Source organism: Erithacus rubecula (genome assembly GCF_903797595.1).
Source record: "Erithacus rubecula genome assembly, chromosome: 1".
NCBI lineage: Eukaryota > Metazoa > Chordata > Aves > Passeriformes > Muscicapidae > Erithacus > Erithacus rubecula.
This window is the reverse complement of record NC_136658.1, coordinates 65,510,618-65,526,521: the sequence shown is the minus strand read 5'-3', so window position 1 is coordinate 65,526,521 and position 15,904 is coordinate 65,510,618.

The following is a 15,904-nucleotide window of genomic DNA, read 5'->3' as shown; positions in this document are numbered from 1 at the left end:
ACATTTTCATTAAAGAGGAAAAAAAATCTGTGCTCGTCAGAGCTAGAATGCACTGAGTAGATCCAAGGCAAGTTGATGTTTTTAACCTGGTTCAAGCAACCAAGAAATCCTGCCACCACAGTGTCTGTGTGTAGGCCAAGTAATGGAAATAAGGTATGCCTTGTGCTTTCCTGTCCTCTCTTTGCCGTGTCAGAGAGGAGGAAATGTGACTGTCTCTTCTGTTCAGGCATGGATTTGGTGAGGGTGGAGGAGGAAGGGGGGTGAAAAGAATCTTAGGCCTATGGATTCCTATTGCTTTGGTGGATCTCATGCTCATCCACTGTGTGAGGCAGCTGTCAACGCAGCCTACCAGTCTGGTTGAACTTGGAGAAAACTTTCCTTCTTTTCAGTTCCAGCATCTGGTCTTAAATGTTGGATTATAGATTCTTTGTTTATGTATCAGGAGAGGGAAAGAAATGAGAGGAAAAACCCTTCTTCAGGACAAAAAATCAGGAGGCAAGATACCAAATTTATTCTTGACAGAAGTCAAAGGAAAAAACATCTTAAATCTTACAGCTCTAGGACAAAAATCAGGCCTTCACAACCACACTAAATTTGGGCTCTTGTCCTGAATTTTCACCAGAAGTCAAGGCAGTCTGGATATCTGAGGAAACAAGTCTCCCCCCATTATAAGAACTTCTAAATTAATTATCAGATCTGTAAACATTTCTGAAATTGTTGGGTGAGTCCTTGGCGAGAATCTCAGAGAAAAGTATCTCAAGGTCTTTGACACAAAGGATTTTCTCAAAATGCTTTTTAGAGAAACTTGATATTATTTTAAAAAAAGGAAAAGCAGGGAAAGAACCAGTGAAAGTGATTCCAATAACCAAATTTTGCAAAAAGTTTTTAGTGTTGTTTTATCATTGAAATAGAAGGATTAAATGGGGTTCTCATTTACATGAAGATATAAAAATATATTCTAAGGTAAAGTGTGAACAAAAGCCTCATTGAGGAAAGTTTCAGTTGGTTTACTATATACAATTTTGGGCTGCTCTTCAATGGAATGATGTTTTCCTTGCACTCTTTTGACATGAATATGCAGAACTGTTGAAATCAGCTGCTGTTTAATGAACTGTGATATTTCAGATTGTCTAGCTTAGAGATACAGAATGTTAAAGCTGACAGAGGAGAGATAGGACATACTAGAAACATTCATTTCTGTTCAGTTAGAAGGAAATAAAAGGAAGGAAGTGATCAGGTGAATGTACTACTATTATTTGCCAAGTCCCAAAATAGTGAAATTGAAGCAATAGAGACCAGTTAACAACATAAGAGAAGGAACAGTTTTGCATGATTGGCAATGAATTCCTAGAACATTCTCCTACAGGAGAATTTGGTGGCAGCCAAAATAAACCAGTACAAGCAGGGATTGAACAAATTCCCAGAGAGCAGATCTATAAAGGGATGCTAAAAGGACTAGGGAAGGGATTTTCCTTCTCAAATCCCAAGTATAATAATTATAGATATAAGAAAAGTACAACAGGGATGGGCTGCAGAAAATGAGCAGGCTTACATACTCTCTTTGAATAGCTTTTCTCTTTGCTATTGTCTGAGACAGAATATTGGACTAGAGGTACTATTAGTCTGATCCAATAGCAAATTTATTACATTTTTAAGATAGATCAGCATTTTATCCAAAAGAGGACCGAAAGAAAATTAATCCTTCCTCTCACCTGGAAATATATTTTCATGGTGACAGGATATCTTTTGACAATTTGGATTATGGAATGATCTTATACTCTTTCTGGATATATAAACAAAGACAACAATAATAGTAGTTCAAATTTAACTTCTTTAAACAGTTATATTCTGATGGATTTTAATTTTCTGGATTAGGACAAATCAGACGAGGGAACCTGCTATCCTTCTTTTAATGTTATTTAAGGTTAGGCAAGCCTTGGAGGGCATTAATCTTCTGTAAGTCCAGAGGGAAGAGAACACATTTTCCAGGCTACTGGTGGAATTCATCTCTCTGCAGAGGAGATTTTTCATTGCCTACTCACTGAACAGCCTAACAAGGAATGGAGTGGGCTGCAAAGCTATCAATGGATTCTGGAAGTGTGCCTTGCCCAGAAATCCCATTTGAGCATCTCATGATCCTTCTGCACAAAAACAAATAGAAAATCCTACACTAGAGATTTTGATCAAAAGTAAAGTGGTTTTATACAAAGATATATAGGTCTGCAAACTGATCCCTTCCCTTATTTTCGGTCTCCATACTGGACTACCCCTCTTAGCTGACATATGAAGGAAACTTTTCCAACTACTGCAGCCCTTGGGATAGAAAATCCTTGGTAATTTGTCCGACATTTTAATGTTAATAAAAATGCAGTGCATTCAACTAGTGTAACAGAACTGTGAAAGAAAAAGCGTGTACTGCTCTTGCTCATGAAAAAACTACTGGTTTCCTACATAGAGAGCATATATTTAATCTTTCTGACTGCAGTTTCTGAAATTGCTCTTGCCATTCTTAATTTTAGTGTATGCAATGCCTGTGCTTAGGTTCAAAATGGAACAAATTTAGAGAGTTCAGCTAGTGTGCATAGTTCTTTTGAGTGAAAATAACTCATTATTTGAACTGTGTAATGCCACTCATTTGTGATGTCATTATTATATGGTGGTGTATGTTACCACTGCTGTGGTTGCTACATGTCACAGCTATTGTAGCAGGAATCTCTTGCTGCTAACCAAGCAGCAGTAGAAAATGGGGAGGAATTAAGTGGAATGTTAAGCCCTATGACCTGGTGCAAAGGGTCCTGGAATAGATATTGTAATGGAGGTACCTTTAAATTTTTGCAACCCGTGATTTCAATTGAATGCTATAGGAGATACCATAGCAGGAAACACCTGGGCCAGGAGGATGAGACTCACAAGAAGCAGTGCAAGAGGGACAGTGATCTGACTTGAGCTACTTTTGGTGTCCAATACACACACAACACACAGAAATCTCCTGTCTGGAGTGGCCACCATAACAGATGGAGACCAGTGTCATGGACTAAACAAACTCAATGGACATTTATATTACTATTGCATTTTATGTTCATTTTATGGACATTTCACAGGGGTGATCCATAAACTATGGGAATGGCACCTGTATATGTAAAAGGATAGGGTGGGAGGTAGTGGTTCTTAGGGATCTGTTTTATAGTGTAGACTTAACATGATGTAAGTGGTGTAGAGAAAGGGATGAATATTGCACTGGTTTTGGCTAGGCTAGAGTTTAGTTTTTTAATAGTAGCTTGTATGCTGCTTTGTTTTGGATCTGTGATGGAAACTGTTGATAAAACAAAAATGTTTCAATTAATTCTGAGAAGTGCTGACACAGGGTCAAGGCCTTCTCTGCCTCTCACACCACCCCAGTGAGTAGATTTGGAATGCATGAGATGTTAGGGGACACAGCCAGGACATGTGCCCCAACTGACCAAAGGGATATGCCAGACACTGTGACACCACACTCAGCAATCAACCTTGGGAGTGGAGAGAGGTTGGATGTGGTGGATATTGCCAAGGGACAGGCTAGGTGCTGGTCTGTTGGTGCTGAACACCCGGGTTCTCTTACAAAACTTTTTGTTTCTGTTCCCCTTTATTGGTTTAGTTTGGTTTTCTTTGGTTTGAGGGTTGTTTTTAGTTATTAAACCGTCTTTATCTCAACTCATGTCTTCTACCCTTCTGATTCTCCCCTCTATCCCACTAGGGGAGAGTGAGAGAGAGGCAGTGTGATGCTTAGCTACCTTTAGAGGTTAAACTGTGTCAAATGAACATACAGAATCCAGGTCACTTAGAGATTTGACTGACCTCAACACTGTAGATTATGAAACCTTTATTATCTCATATGATATTGTTTTTCTGCAGAGGTGACTGTCATTTATGCTACAACTCCTTACATTGCTAAATCAACCTAGAATACATGCTAATACATGCTACAGAGCTCCCAGTGAGGGTGATCAAAGTAACCTTACTGTGAGGAAGAATTAACCTCATGCAAGTTTCATTGCCACGGAAACAGCAGGCCCCATCAAATGCATAGGACTATGCACTTTATTCCCTGTGAAACTGTTTTAAATAAAACCTGCAAACTTCACCTGAGACTAAATCTATGCCTGATGTCCAACTGATGGATAAACTACTTCCAGATAAATAATTAAGTAGATGAGTTTAAAGGATCCGAGTCTCCAATTCTTTGCTTTCTTTCTTAAAGATGGAAGTGTTTTTGAATGTTGATATATTTGAAAACAAAGAAATAGGCAATGCCATTCCCACTTCGAAATCCCATGAACACAAAATTATTATTTCTTCAGAATAGCTCTTCTTGCATATTTCTAGGTACAGCTACAGCTTGGAAACAGGTACTGAAAGTGTACAGAAGAATGTTTGTACTCTCTTGAGGATATGCATCAGAGAAGAAAGTAAAAAAGAATATCCTTTTATTGGAAATATATTTCTTTACAAAAATATTCAAGGTATGAAAGCAAGGTCTAAATATTTAAAAGAATTGACAGGAAACATTTACAGAAAATAAGACTTTTACAAGGAAAGAACAAAATCTTGTGAAATTTAGCAGATAAGAGGGGATTTTACTTCTTGATATCCCACATCCCTGCAAACAGCAATATTATGCAGGATTCTACATTTGAATGCATCACCTGCAGCTATTCCTTCTTCTCTAATTCAGTGGCATTGTTATGTGTTCTGGTTTGTCTCTAGATGCCACTGTGAATATGGTGAGCTTCTGCAGGTACTGTATCATATCTGCCATCTCTTTGCAGATTTTTTGGATATACTATTTCATATGGCACTGCGTGCCTTTGTTTAGATAACTGTATCTCACTTGGAAAGCTATTAAAAATATTTCAAGTCTAGTGCTCTGCCATAAGCCTCATTTCAGTTTCTGCAGCAATTTTAGAAGCCCTAGAGTATCAAAGACATCTGCACAGGTCTGACAGATATGACACAGGAGCTACTGGAGATTCATGCCCCTCTGAAGTACCCATTAGAGGTAGACAGGGTGTCTGAAATTGTATAGACATCTGTGTTTAGGCAGTAGAATAAGCCCTCTAAATCTAGATGCCTTAATCTCAGATTGGATTTCACCCAAATAGGCTGTGTTTTGAAATTTAATTAAGTAAACTGATTTGCAGAAGTTACTGAGAAAGCAAAATCCCTTTCTGAAGTCAGAGTTGTATTCAGGGGAGGGGGAGAAAGATGTGATAAGTGACTAGACATATGAAGAGAAGAAAAAAAGAATGTCCATCCAGTTTTCTCTCCACCAATAATAAATAAATGAATAATAACTAACTAAATAAATAACAACATATCTTGAAATGCAATAAACATGTTTTTTAGAAATTAGTAATTATGGGGGCAGAATTTTCAAATTGCATGAATATTCACATTTGCAGATTATTCTGCTTTACCCATGTTAGCATCTCTTAACCTACTTTCATGTCTTCAGGCAATCAAATGTAGCAGGCAGGATCACACACACAAGCAAATTTCAAAGTCACAAGCATTTTCACAAACTGATTGGCACACAGAAGGATTTCTTACAGAATTGCTTCCGTGCTCATCCAAACACAAACAATCATGTGCAATTTTATCTGACCTATGCCAGGGAATGAATTTTAAACATGAATGCTGATCCATGCAGTAAAAGATTCTATCTAAAAAAAATAATCCTAACAACAGAGATCAAATCCCATTTAAATATTGCCAGTCTGCTCACAGCTACTGCATGCAGAAAACAGGCTAAATTGAATTTATGGATTTGTTTCAAAATAGACACTCTTCTGTGCTAGTAATACACAGAGATAAGAAATACTATGCAGTGAGTGTAGTTCAGACAAATTTTTTTATGTAAAAAGTCCACTGGCAGAGTAGAGACATACAAAGTCTGTGCTTCCAAAAGCTACGTCTGTTGATGCAAAGTAACAGCATATGCAGCATGTCACACAAAACCAGCACCCACCCTGTACTGTACAGACACCTTTAAATCCCCTGTGACATCTGCCCAGCTTTATTTAGCTCTGGGTGCTGAGTGGGTCGTTTGGCATTGCCTTTTTCCCTTGCTGGGGCTGTGCAGTGGCACAAAGCTATGGTCAGCCATGCAGCACCATCCCTCCTCCTTCACACTCAGTCTTTACCTGTGTGTTGTGGTTTGGTGGCTTTATCATCCTGGTTTGTGCTGGGAAGAGTTGGCAGCACTGAGGGGTAGCGATGGAGAAGGCTTTTTCTGCAACTCACACATATTTACACAAGAGAAGCAGCTGTTAGGGGCAAGAGACATGTTGGGAGACATGGTGAAAAGTGCTTGGGGAGATGGGCAGCATCTGTTGGAGGAGTCCTAAGGGAGTCTGAGGAAGATACATAGAATATAGGTTCTTGGGAAAAGAGGTGAGAGGCTTTTGGGGGAAAAATGTAGGCAGGACATGGGGAGATACTCCTGGGGGCCCACTTGGGAAGACACTTTCAGCAAGACACACAGCAAATGTTCTGAAAGATGCTCTTGGACACATACAGATGGCACGGCTTCAGGGGTAGAAATGGCTTGAGAAATTGCATGAATATATGAGAGACTACACCCAAGAAAGGACTCTGAGGGAGACTCAAAGAGATGGGAGCAGAGAGCACCAAAGTGTCTTCCAAGGGTTCTCATGGCTGCTCCTCTTAGGATTGTGCACTGCACAGCTGGGACTGCAGAGCTGGACCTACGCAACTTTCCTCACAGATATTGCCATCTCCCTGTCTGCAAGGGAGATGTTATGTTATACTTAAATTTATTTTAATATCTTTGAATAAACTGTTTTGATATCCAAATGCATTTAATTTCCATGTTAGTAATTTTGTTATAAAAATAACAGTTGTGCAGTTATATGTCTACAAGATTTTAAACTCACATTAGCTGGGATCAGTGCTTAACAACAACTATAGAACCTGCATAATCATTTCTCTTCTTATTTAGAAAACATGACCTGACAGTTATAATTACAGATCAATTTCCCCAACTGAACCATTCAGAGGCTACTAAGTGATAATTTTTATTTTCTAAGATTTCATTATTACATGCTACATATTCTATGACCTGTCATACTTAACCTTGTTTAATTACACCTCATGGTTAGAAGGTTAAAAAGGTAGGTTAAAGGGTATTTTTGGTTGTATGTGATCTTTAAGTAAAAACCTACCAGAGACAGTCTCAGATTTTCAGACAACCTTTATGTTTTTGTATCCCTTTACTTCTCATCATTACTGTGTCTTGTCTTTAACCTTCAGATTGTAAAGTGCTTTGATTGTAACATCATAAACCCAGTTCTCCCCACCCCACTCTGATAGTACTTCTGTTGCTTACTAAATCATTTTTTTCAAACTTTATCTTCTTATTTTTTCAATATCCCAAACAAATAAGAAAGTCCTTTCCTTCTTTTGAATGTCTACCCTTGTTTATAGAGATACTTAGGAAGATGATATCTTCACCACAAAAGGACAAGATAATTCTGTTGTATTTTCAAGATCATCTGCAAACCTGTTTCAAACATACCAAATGAGTTCCTTACCTTATCGTTATGTTATGTTATGCTATGTTATGTTATGTTATGTTATGTCATGTCATGTCATGTCATGTCATGTCATGTGTTGTGTTGTGTTGTGTTGTGTTGTGTTGTGTTGTGTTGTGTTGTGTTGTGTTGTGTTAGTGGAATTGAATTTGACTTCTATCTTTTCATTGTCCTGTCATGATTTTTCAACTGTGAGCTAATTTTTTCACACAGGACTATTTGATTACTCTATTTTCTAAGTTAATTGACAGGAATAAGAGAGTGAAAAATATGTGGATTTTAAGAGGCTTGCTCTACATGCACAATGAGCTTTGCAAAGCATCCAGTTCAGTGTTCAATTTCACCAAGTATATTGTGGGATTCCATCCAAAAGATGACAAAGGCTGCCTGAGGCATTAGTTTAAGGCCATATCTATGTGTCTATACTAATGAGCCATCTTATTCTGGGGGATCCTCCTAGAGCAAATGTATATATTTTCTAATATATGTTTATAAATACCTATAAATACCTAGTCTATCATTTCCACCAAACTTAGGCAATAAAAGGAACAAAGAGCAATGTGAGGAGCATACATTTGCTTAAGTTCCAGCTTGCTATGATGACAAATGGAGCAGGAGCAATTCTTAAAAAAAAATAAAATAAAATAAAGGATAGTATTTCAAATCCCACATTTTGCAGAACACCATTTTGATGAGATCTTTTCCTCAGAAGTGGAAGGACATGATTCTAGAGCTGATTCTAACTGTGTCTTCTATGTGGGAAACTTTTAGAGTAGGTATCGTGTTTTCCTTTTTGAAATATTATGCAATGAGGAAGACACAATTGTCTGGTGCCACTTGGAGAAGAGCACTGATCGTGGAGACTGCATAAGAGCAAGAAGAAAGAGACTTTTGCCTCAGCAAATTATAAAGATCTCAACTAATTGATTTTCCCTAGGGTAGATATGAATTGTATTTGATCATTAGGATAAGCTACAGTTTTCTCCAGTGGAGTTTCTCTGGGAGTGAATGATCACCAAGATAAAACACAGATATTGAATGTAGCCTGAAAGAAAGAAAGTCATAAGAAGAATAAGTAAGCAATACCTTCAAAATAAAGCAGGTTGCAAAGAAAGAATTGCCTTTATTACGCACAATGGATAAGTAATGCATAGGTACAACCTCAAATCATTACAGCTTCTATCACTGAGTTGATTAAGAGCTTAGATATATGTCTTACTTCTCAATTTGTAGCTTTAATTATAAGGCTGCAATGACACTAAAATCAGTCATTGACCGATGTGGTTATTTCATGTCCATTAGGACTTGCATTTGCTCTTGATGAAATAATGATCATTCAGTATATTTCCATCCATCATTATTTGATTAATGAATAAATGTCAGTTTTCTTTTAGCTAACAATGTCAGTTTGTCTCAAAGTGGTTTAACTTATGAAAAGCAAAATCAGTCCATATTGAATATCAGAACACCATAAAGTGTCACAGTGCTGAAAAAAGGCTCGCAAGGAAAGATACTGAACAGAATCAGATTAAGAATACTTATCACGAACATTATATATTTCTAGTTAGTGACATACATTTTAATTTAACAGAACTGAAGTTTATATATGCAATTAAGTATGGATTCTGACAAAACTATTATTACTGTTAGAAATTACTAGCTAATAGCTTCAGGATGAAGTCACTGACAGTTAATGATATCTATGACATATTTTCATAACTTCTTTAACTGCTGCTCCAGAGGAGTTTGTTACCATTATCAATCTTAAAAGCAAGCCTTACTTTTAAACGCTGCTTTCCCTTTACAGCTAAATATTATGCAAAGGAATGGACACAGCTCAGCAGGGTCACTTTTATAGACCTGCTTGGAGAGAAGGAGTATTTTATCTGTTAGGGTATGATATATTGCTATGCTGTACCACATACTAAAGTAAAAATGACACAAAAGTGGAACTAAAGTGGGGTTAGGATGGGCAATAGAATAGGGGAAGCCAGGTTCTTCCAAAATGTTGTGTCTGTTTGCATATCTGGAACTAGAAATTGCTGTTCATGACTGTGCATGCTTGGTTTTATGAATTTGGAACAAATTGGGACATCATTCTTGGTATCTCCATTGCTTCATGGGTTGCTTAAAAAGAATTGTCTAGGGCGATTGATGAATTTTCAATATTGTTTGTTCCAAAGATATTTACAAAAGGTAAAAAAACATAAACATAAAACTACATGTTGGATACAAGGTGTTATTAGTGACAGAAATACAAAATCTAATCAACTATTTATGTGTGAAATGACTTACTGCTTCCTTGGTTGCCTTCTTGAGGCAAAGCCACTGACTTTTGGTAATACAAGTGGACACATCAGAGAGTTGCAGAATACTTCTGAAGGTGACTCTCTAATTCGTGACTTAAGTAATGAGTAAAATAAAGTTAATTAAGTTACCTTCTACCTGCCAATATAAAAGAATTTTTTTAAAGTATTTTTTCATCTACCATTTACTTCTAGGTGATGGACAGATATGATTTATTAACAACTAGTTTAATCATACTTATTTTGTAAATCACATGAGCACTAGGAAAGGAATTTGCAAATTTTTTTTGCAAAATATTTACCAAAATATATTTAAAAACCATAATACCATAAATTGTCTAATGATGGTCAAATAATCTTCATGGAATCACAGAATCATATAATGGTTAACCTGAAGAGGACCTCTAGATACTATTTAGTACGTGTGCCCCTCTGCCATTTCAATAAAATATGCTGTAGTTTCAATAGTTTTCAGTAAAATGTGTGGCAGACTATACTCTCAAAGCAAACTCAAACGACTTAAGTCCTATTTCTTGCATTTCACCTTCTCCACCTCTAAGTAGAGAAGAAGAAATGCATCTTTGCACCTCCTGATTTTGTCTGGGACGAAGAACTGGGCTGTTAGAAGATTACAGAATTCCAGATATATTGAAAAACCTCTCAGAATAATCTTCACAATTGGGTCTAGAGAGATACAATGGAACTATGATACAATATATATAATGGAATAATTTAACTTTCAATGAGTGTGTCTTTATGATTTTCATTAATAAACATTTTGGTTTTGATCTGGTAGACCACATCATCAAATAGGAAGTTCCCATTGTTTCATCTTTCTTACCAGATTATTATCTGGTATTATGAATTTTGGACTGGTTTAGGTGTTTTTGTTGTGTTGCTCTTTTGTTTTTATCTACCTTTTGAAAGACAATTACATTATTGCTGACTAAGCATGTCTGTCTCATTTACACACCCAGCTGACTCAGTAAAACACCTCCTACTGATTTCAGCAACAAAGGTTCAGAACCTTAGAGCTACACTTCATTCCATCTAAATTTAGCTGCTGCAAATCCAGGTGTTTAAGAAATCACTGCCAAAGCTCAAACTGGTCTAAATCACCTTCTTTTCTAGTTAATGGACAACAAGGCATTTCAGGAAGGGTGATTTACTTCATCCCAAAACACTTGCCTGACACTGATGAAGAAAAATCACTCTCCCACTTGGTCTGATTCCAGATAAGACAGAGAGAGCTCTGGTGGATGGAGATACTCCAGAGGACAGGTCACAACTCTGAGAGGCTTAATTATACTCCAGGCAATGTTTTTCCTCTCCTTCTGTCTTTATGGACTAGAAAAGGAGACCCAAGCATTTATACACCTAACCACCTCTGGGTTGTTCAGCCTTTCACTAAATGTTCTGAGATTTTTTGTTTTGCCCCTTTTTCAAGTAATTGTTTACATAAAATTGTCTGAATCTTTCAATGTATTTTTTGTTTGTTTATTTTTTTCCCCACTGTCTGACTTGTGTTCTACTATTTCTGGTGTGTGGGTTGAATTGACATCCTTTTCTTCCAAAGAAAGTTCAGCACAGACTGTGCATGTTTCAGCTCATTTTATGAAAACAGTTAAATGCTAATAAAACAAATAAACAAACAAATTCTAATACAACAAAGACCAAATTTTCACAAAAAAATTCCAGCGATTTGGGTCTAATTTAAGCATTGGAACCTTGACATGTTCTTTTTTAAAGGGTTCTTATTTTCCACATGACTTTCTGAAAATGTTACTCTTTTTCTCTACTTCTCAAACCAAATACATTCATCTGTTGATATCCCCTTTCTGGAATTGGTTACAAGCAGAATTACACTCTTCACACTTTTCCTCTCTAATTCTCTCTTTGCTACTCTCTCCCATCCCTAAGTATCTTTTGTGTACAGTCATGTGCACATACTCAACAGCCTAGGAAACTCAAATCTAGCTCATATAAAGCTGGTTTGCTTATTTATTATTTTGAAGGAAGATTATCATAGTCTGCACATTTTCTACATGGTGCCTCATTTGAATCCCCTTTTAAATGTCACAGCAGAGAGGGCTACATTCATTATCTGAAGAGGAATGAAAGTGTTGCTTGGGGTTGGTTTTGTTACTGGTTGAAGCACAGTCCCTCTCACAGAGGTCAGCAGATTTGTAATAATCTTTCTGTCTTGCTTCTACTTCCATATTTTGTTTCTTTTTTTTTTTTTTTTTTTTTTTTTTTTTTTTTTTTTTGTGTGTGTGTTCATTTGTTTGTGGTTTTGTTTGTTTGTTTGTTGGCTTTGTTTGTTTGGTTCTTTGTTGGATTTTTATTGTGTTTTTTCCTATCTCCATACATTTGTTTACATTAAGTACTCATTTTCTTTGTCACCCAGGGATACTGTAGTATCCTAGGGTGTTTTGTGATGTCAACTAAGTCTGCTAATTCTTTTTGAAATCCCATGACCCCTGAAGAAAAAACATAGTAATGTATTCTGGCTTTAGATTAACTAAGATTTCAGTTTATGCAAAACTGACAGAAAAACGGAGTGGAAGTGATACATAAGACAAGTATACCTAAACACCAGTTTAATGAACTGACGATTCATTTGACATCTCTAAGGAAGTGGGTGGTTCTTCCAACAGGAAAAACCTTGATGTATGAAATTTTGCTTTTTTTCTAGACAGGACACAGTAGAGAGAGCTTTTCAAAAAAGAGGATATATTTATATAACACAAATACCCAATCCTTTTTTGGACTGATCAGGGGATAAAAGGTACTGAGGTGGGGTATGGACTTACAGAACCTTGTATTTCTTTTCTGCTGTGCTGTACCTTATGTAAATATTTGCATTTTGAAAAAAGAATATAAAATGTTACCACTGAGAATGGACAAATGATTCACAGAGAAAGAGTATGAATAACATAACTGAAAAGTCAGAAATGTCCAATACTACAGTTTTGGAGTGTCTGTCTGTGTTCACAATGAAAGAAATTTAAATTGCTCATGTAGACTGGACAGTAGCTTTCAGACAGCTAACTTAGTTTAGGAGTTTTCCAACCTTTAACCTAGAATGAGTGTTGATAAAAAATTAGGGGAAGCAAATCCACACTTAATCCTTTAAGTCCCTTAGTTGTTTTTGAACTTCTTAGATATAATCAGATTATTTTCAAGAAGTTAAAAGTGACTTAACTTTTGGCAGAACTTGGTATCTTTTATCTATAACCCCAAAGTTTATTATGTGCCTGCAAAGCATAAAATGTGATACCTTTCTAGCTTCTCATATCACTTTCATTAACTTCATCTCAAGTAGGTGGATGTTTAAAATCTTTTAAAACTTATTTCATTATATGAATTTCTATGCTCTGTGGCTCTTCTTTAGCCTTGATCACAAGTTTTTTGCAGCCACTGTTCACTTGCAATTTTGTATTTCCCTGCCTCCATTATCTCTTCGCTTGTGTAAAGCTTTTTGAACTTTCAGTCACTTTTCCCATTAATAACTGTGATATGACACATTCCCTAAAATGAAACTTTGTATATAAACATTTCAAATGAAAATGAAAAATGACTCAAGCTTTGAGTAACTGAATATACTGTATAATATCACTAATCTCTCTCTCCCTTTAATGCTAGCTGCAGCTCCACAGGACAACTTCTTCAGCCTGGAAAATTATGTTCTGAAGGAACCAGACATTTCAGTGAGTCTAAATTTAAAGTTAGAAGATTATCACTAAAGCCGATCTATTGGAATTACTTATCTGAACCAAAGTAATTCAGGTGCACTGAAACACTTCTAATTCTAAATTTAGGAGCACTGAACAGTGAGGGGGATTCTTTGGCATAACAAAGAGCTTAGTTGCTACAGCTTTCTCCTTCTCATTCTTTCTGCTTTCCAACTTCTTCATATAAAATCCATGCTTCCAAATCCCAAGTGCTGATTTTGTTAGATAAAAATTTTGTCTGGATGGAAACATTAGGAAAATATATTTACTGTTAAATATTATACAACACTTAAAAATGGATAAACTATATGTTGTCTCTAAAATGCTGTAATGACTTACACCACAGAATATTACATGCCATGCAAAGATAACTCTTGGCAAAATGACATAAGAGGGTGATAAACTCATCAAATGGCTGGTAAAGTGAGACCTGTAGGAGATTTCATTAAAGGTGAATTTGAAAAGATTGAAGCAAACAGACTCTGTTGGACTATTCAGGCACAACAGAGGCAGGAGGAATGTAGGCAGATTGTTTTAACATGGGCAGATGGAAGGGCCATGCATTTATTTATTTCTCAAATATGTTGGTAGAAGATAGGAACCAGTAATTGCGCTCTTATAGTGTTTGATGATTGAATTCTTCACAAATTCATGAGGACCAACACTCCCAGTAACATGCACATGAAAATATTCCTTGTGAGTTACCTCACAATTGACAGCAAGGGGCACAATGCATTTATCATCAGACTTAAGTATTATTTGTAATTTTTTAGTAAAAAACATGAAAATTCTTCATAAATGTATTGTTCATAATTCTAGTATTAAGGAAAGAAAAAGTAAGGTTTTTTGAGGGTCACATTTCTGTATTCCTGTTGAAATACTGCAGAACTGAGATTTACCATATCACTGTCTAGCTACATCTCCTCCAGCAATGGAGTTCCTAAAGGATAGAATCTGAATGTCAAGACAAAGAGAAACACAGCTCTAGTATCACAACCTGGAAATTCTGATTCTCATCTATTGTAATAATTGGAGATAACCAAAGCTAAGAGCACAATCGTTAATGCCAGCCAGTGCATTTTAACCTGTGACCTTTCTGTATGGTTGCACCTCATGGAGCTCCAGACTGGCACTTCATTTTCTTCTACAGTATCCTGCACACATTCAGATTGTCTCAGTAACATAAATTAAAATTTAATTTGGTAAAAAGAAAGTAGGTTGATTGTGCAGCTGGGATACTGATTTGGTTGCAGGGTCACAGAATGCACAGATAAGGCATGGTAATTCTTTAAACAATTATATAATTTTGTACTTTGAGAAGGCAGATTGGGCAGTCTATAGAAAAGTGATATTAAGGATTCTTTTCACATATGGAAAAGCAATACTGGTCAGCAGAAATCTTGACTTTTTTTTATAAGTGAACCGAAGGCAAATGCAAAAAAACATGCATGTGTTAAAAAAACCCAACCCAACCAAACAAACAAAAAACTCCCAATCCACAAAACAAACCAAAAAACATTCTGAGCTGTGTTAAATTAATTCATCCTGTCAGGCTTAGAGAGCAAACTTCAATGCTTGACTATGGAGCGAACATAGCAAACGTGAAGATGCTTACAGTTAAAGATACTCTACAGTCAGTGAATTGAAATAGTCACTTATAAAGTTTTCTTCAGATGTACAGTCCTTCTAGAGGATTTTTTTTTTGTCCCTTGAGATATTATGCAATTTTGAGCAACACCTCCTTAATGCATAGGACAATTAAATTTCAAAACTAAGGAGGGTGCACTTGTGTCTTTCCATATCTCTGAAAAGACTTCATTGCAAATGAAAAACTTCATTGCAAATTCCCACATACAAATGTGTTCAAGTCCTAAATTTAGTGATGGACTTTCACGTTAACACAGTTTCAAACAGCAGAAAACTACATTTCCAAAAGTAAGTTAATAATAGTGATGAATTTACTATAGCTTTACAGAAGGGAAAAAATGTTATAAAGAGTGATTGAAAATAGTATTCTATGTACTGGCTGTTATTTTATGCTAACATTCTTAATGTACAGGGCATGGCTAGCCTCTCTCAACATCCACTCTCTCAGATTTTTTTTCATAATTATAAATAAAATTAGAAAGCATCTCTCAAGTTGCTTTTTAAAATAAATTATGGCACAGCTTTGTAATGAGGGTTGACATTCCATGTTTAATTTTAATCCTTTCTAAATAGGACACGTCCACATGACATATGAGTAAATATATTTGAAGATGCCTTCAATTGCAAA